This window comes from Scylla paramamosain, chromosome 37 (assembly GCF_035594125.1).
Source record: "Scylla paramamosain isolate STU-SP2022 chromosome 37, ASM3559412v1, whole genome shotgun sequence".
NCBI lineage: Eukaryota > Metazoa > Arthropoda > Malacostraca > Decapoda > Portunidae > Scylla > Scylla paramamosain.
Window position 1 is genome coordinate 10,680,001 of NC_087187.1, and position 5,000 is coordinate 10,685,000.

The 5,000-nt window shown below is 44.4% G+C and overlaps 1 long non-coding RNA gene across 1 annotated transcript in view; it reads right to left on the reverse strand.

The window, feature by feature from the left end:
• Positions 1-642: 642 nt before the first annotated feature.
• The window catches only part of LOC135091492 (uncharacterized), a 61,699-nt gene continuing 57,341 nt past the window's right edge, over positions 643-5,000 (reverse strand). Inside the window, exon 3 of the long non-coding RNA XR_010262527.1 lies at positions 643-1,382. This is a non-coding gene — a long non-coding RNA (uncharacterized LOC135091492). The remainder of the gene's footprint in view (positions 1,383-5,000) is intronic.

The window sequence follows — 5,000 nt, forward strand, 5'->3', positions numbered from 1 at the left end:
TTGTTGCTTACCTTGACCTTGAGATCTAATTATGTCACCTTGGAAAAAAAGGAAGCTCAAAATAGCCCAATGTAGCGTAATATATAGCCCAAACATACCTTAATGTAACGCGGTAGATATCTTAATATGTAACCAAAATATTGCATAGTATATCACAATAGCATAGCCAAGCAAGAGAGAGAGAGAGAGAGAGAGAGAGAGAGAGAGAGAGAGAGAGAGAGAGAGAGAGAGAGAGAGAGAGAGAGAGAGAGAGAGAGGTAGTTGCCAGCTTTTTTTATAAGCGCTAAGAGAGTTGTTTATATTTATATGTCTTTAATTAGATGTCTGCTTGTCTGTACGCGCGCGCGCTCGTGTGTGTGTGTGTGTGTGTGTGTGTGTGTGTGTGTGTGTGTGTGTGTGTGTGTGTTTCTTTTTTTCTGTAGTGCCACCTCTCCCTTCACACACACACACACACACACACACACACACACACACACACACACACACACACACACACACACACACACACACACACACACACACTGCAGTAACCTTCAGTAGCTAAAATATCTTTCTGGCACGAACAACCGGGGTGAGGAGAAGGAGAAGGAGGAGGAGGAGGAGGAGGAGGAGGAGGAGGAGGAGGAGGAGGAGGAGGAGGAGGAGGTAGATATGAAAATAAAAGAGATGGAAGAAGAAGAAATAGGGGAAAGAAGTTAAATAAGGAGAAAGGAAACTGATGATGAAAAAATATATATTGGGAAGAGGAAGAAAAAACACTAGAGAACACAAAGGAAGAACAAGGAACAGCCCTGTCGGTCATTACAAAGCTGTTTGTGATGAGCTGCACCCTCTGACACGCAGTTGGAGACGCAGGGTAGTGAAGGCGGAGTATCCTCCCACCCATCGTTCCATTGGAAGAGGAAGCAGCGTGCAGACAATGATAGGAGCGCGCTGACAACCGCCACTGCAGCAACAACCACTGAGACAAGCAGGCAGTGACAGATTGTCACCACCAACACACTACTCAGAATTTTTGTATTTATCTTTTTCAGGCAATTATTTTTTTGGGGCATGGCGTTTTTTTTTTTTCTATCTATTTATTATCTTAGGTCTGCATCTTTTTTTTTTTTTTGTCCCCGGACAGAACCACTCTTATATAAAAAAGAAGAGTAATTTCACAACATAAGTTAGAGTCTATCTTACGGTGCGGTCATACATAATATTTCAGCTGTAGAATCTCAGTACTTTTCCAGTGTGTTCCTGAGAGCCGTGGCTGCCGTAGTGCTGCCGACCACGCCGGAATGCAGGAATGTTTGGGCTGAGTTGGGAATGTCTGGTCGACTGTGTTGAGGCTGGTAGATGTTGTTGCTGTGCTTGCTGGATCCTTGTGAAACAGTCTTCTGAGGAGGAGGAAGAACAGTAGACGAGTGAAGGAAGAAGAAGAAGAAGAAGAAGAAGAAGAAGAAGAAGAAGAAGAAGAAGAAGAAGAAGAAGAAGAAGAAGAAGAAGAAGAAGAAGAAGAAGAAGAAGAAGAAGAAGAAGAAGAAGAAGAAGAAGAAGAAGAAGAAGAAGAAGAAGAAGAAGAAGAAGAAGAAGAAGAAGAAGAAGAAGAAGAAGAAGAAGAAGAAGAAGAAGAAGAAGAAGAAGAAGAAGAAGAAGAAGAAGAAGAAGAAGAAGAAGAAGAAGAAGAAGAAGAAGAAGAAGAAGAAGAAGAAGAAGAAGAAGAAGAAGAAGAAGAAGAAGAAGAAGAAGAAGAAGAAGAAGAAGAAGAAGAAGAAGAAGAAGAAGAAGAAGAAGAAGAAGAAGAAGAAGAAGAAGAAGAAGAAGAAGAAGAAGAAGAAGAAGAAGAAGAAGAAGAAGAAGAAGAAGAAGAAGAAGAAGAAGAAGAAGAAGAAGAAGAAGAAGAAGAAGAAGAAGAAGAAGAAGAAGAAGAAGAAGAAGAAGAAGAAGAAGAAGAAGAAGAAGAAGAAGAAGAAGAAGAAGAAGAAGAAGAAGAAGAAGAAGAAGAAGAAGAAGAAGAAGAAGAAGAAGAAGAAGAAGAAGAAGAAGAAGAAGAAGAAGAAGAAGAAGAAGAAGAAGAAGAAGAAGAAGAAGAAGAAGAAGAAGAAGAAGAAGAAGAAGAAGAAGAAGAAGAAGAAGAAGAAGAAGAAGAAGAAGAAGAAGAAGAAGAAGAAACATTCATTAGAAAATGTGTTAAAAGAAACAGATAAAGAAAGAGGAGGAGGAGGAAGAGGAGGAGGAAAAAGAGGAAGAAGAGGAGACGTAACATTCATACGCCTCTCTCGGTAACTTTCCATCCATAAGGTACCTAAGATTGATTTCCAATGCACAGACAAACACGCGCACGCATACACACGCACACACACACACACACACACACACACACACACACACACACACACACACAATTACATTTTTCCTTTCCTTCCGGACATCAAACTTTAAACTTCATCTCCTGCTCCTCCTCCTCCTCCTCCTCCTCCTCCTCCATTTTCCTTACCTCCATTTCCTTCTCACTTTTCTTCTCTTCTCATCCTCTCCTACTTTTTCTTTCTGCTGACTGTCAGGCTCTCTCTCTCTCTCTCTCTCTCTCTCTCTCTCTCTCTCTCTCTCTCTCTCTCTCTCTCTCTCTCTCTCTCTCTCTCGTCCTTTTTTCACATTTTTCCACACAAAACGTGGTGGAATAAAGAGAATAGACAGGGAAGAGGAGGAGGAAGAAGAGAAGGAAGAAGAAGAAAAGGATCAGTAACGAGGGAGGGAAGGAGGTCGGAAAAAAAAAGCAAAGGAGAGAAGATAATAACGTTAGTAAGGGAAAAGGAGAGAGAGAGAGAGAGAGAGAGAGAGAGAGAGAGAGAGAGAGAGAGAGAGAGAGAGAGAGAGAGAGAGAGAGAGAGAGAGAGAGAGAGAGATAAAAAGAAACAAGAAAAATTAGAAAAGAATAGAAAAGGATATGGAAGATGGAGAAAGAATAGCAAAAAAAACAAGATATGATAAAGATAAAAAGGAAGAGACGAGGAGGAAGAGAAGAGAGGAGGAGGAAGAGGAGCAGGAGGAGGAGGAGAATAATGCAGGGCTGGATAGCGATTTGGCGTGAGGATGAAAGGAAAGAGCCACGGCGTGAGGATGTAAGGGAAAGGCCGCGGCGACAGGGTTTGCTGTCTCTGTACCGAGTGCGCCTCGTTGCTCGGGCCCGCCAGCCTGACCTGCCTGACCCGCCTGCACTCACGGTGACGCTGCCCAGCCACCACAGCGAGGAGTGTAGTTATATTCGGACAAGTTCGAACATCAATGGATCACAGTCATATAATGATGCTTATGCTGTGTCACTATTAAAAGTAGCATATTTGGAGCACTACATAATTATATATACGTTGTTATGGTGATACATACTCTACAGTATAACAGCACCACAACATGTCCCTCTTTTCAGCGGAGCGATAAATTAATCACACAAGTTAGGCATATCAACACACAAGACGTGCAGGAGTGTAGCCATCGGTAATGGAAGAAGTCTGGATCAATGTGAAAATGCACCGACCGCCCACAGTGAGTCCACCCAGGTAGAGACGCAGCAGGAGGCAATGACGCAGCAGCAGGTGATGGCGCTGAGAAGGCAGCGTCAGTGATACTCTGGGTACACACTGTGGTGCTGGGCAAGTGTGCTGTTGTGGCGACCTTGCAACGGCACCACGCGGTGTTTTTGAGGCAGGAGGTGAGAGTGGCGGCAGGCACGCTGGCTTCACACAGTCAATCGAATCTGTCTTCGAATCAGGTAATACCTGAGACAGGGCAGATTCATGTTGTATACCACGAACACTGATTGGATGTAGAGACACCCAGGGGTTCAGCAAAGCAGCAGCGACAGTGATGACGGTAACATCTTTTAGGAATAGCTTCCATTCAGAGCATGGCTCTGTCCATATCGGTCGAGGGACGTGCCAGGCAATGAGAATGGCAGTGTGGTGCAGGAGGAAAGACCCTACAAGATCAGAATGAACTGTTTCAAAGTGTAAGCAAGGACTATTCAAATCTGTGAGAAGCGATTTGGTGTGACGCCTTGGCAGCCTTGCCAGACTGGCATGTTGTGCAAGTCTCCACCCACAGGTGAAGATTTGTCCATAATGGGCCACAAACAACGGGACTTTAGTAATCGTAAAGTCGCCTTAGTACCAGGATGAGTGGCGCTGTGAAACTAACTGAACACCGGTAGGCGGCAGGACGAGGCAAGTGTCGAACAAGAAGGTTTTGTCCTCACCCTGAGGGAGAGGCCGGAGGTGACTACAGTATACCTCGATTTCTTCATCTTCTTGTTGACGCTTAGCAATAAATCGTAGAATTCTACATTGACGGTGCTCGTCCTTTCTGATGCAATGGACAGAGGAAATATACTCATTGATGAAAGACTATTAGGTGGTCTGACCTGCCGGCAGGAAGAGTTCTGAATGCGGTTGTCTGTGGCTTGTGATTGGTGATCTGTGTTACAAGACGACCCTAAGTCACGTGACCAGGGTCGGACACCAAGATGTGGTGTCAAGAGTTATGACCATACAGTGAATAGGTCTTTTGTGGGACGGCTAGCTTGCTGGAGAAGAACACCACAATTAGGTGGCTTTAGCTTCGCCATCAACCAGTTCTTGCAGCAACCGAAAACAGTTAATGACGAGTTGGAAATCCACTCACTGAGGTAAGGGATGGCACACGGCGCAGGCCTATTGCAGAGATTTCCTGATGGTCCTGGAAGATGTCGCGTGCTACCTGAGTCCCTCCAGGCCAGCTTCCATGCCACTGGATGTTGTCACTGGGTGGGTGGAGGATATTTGAAAAACGTGGAATCATCCTACGATAAAAATCAATCACACCATTATACGTCATAGGCTGACAGAATGTTTGGGTTGTGGAAGATAAGTGATTTCAGATATCTTGTCCTCAGTGGTCGTGGACCACTGGAGCAATGAGACGCCCAAGGAAGCGTGTCTGCTCTTCATTAAAGGGATATTAATTTTATTCCGTGAAATCCT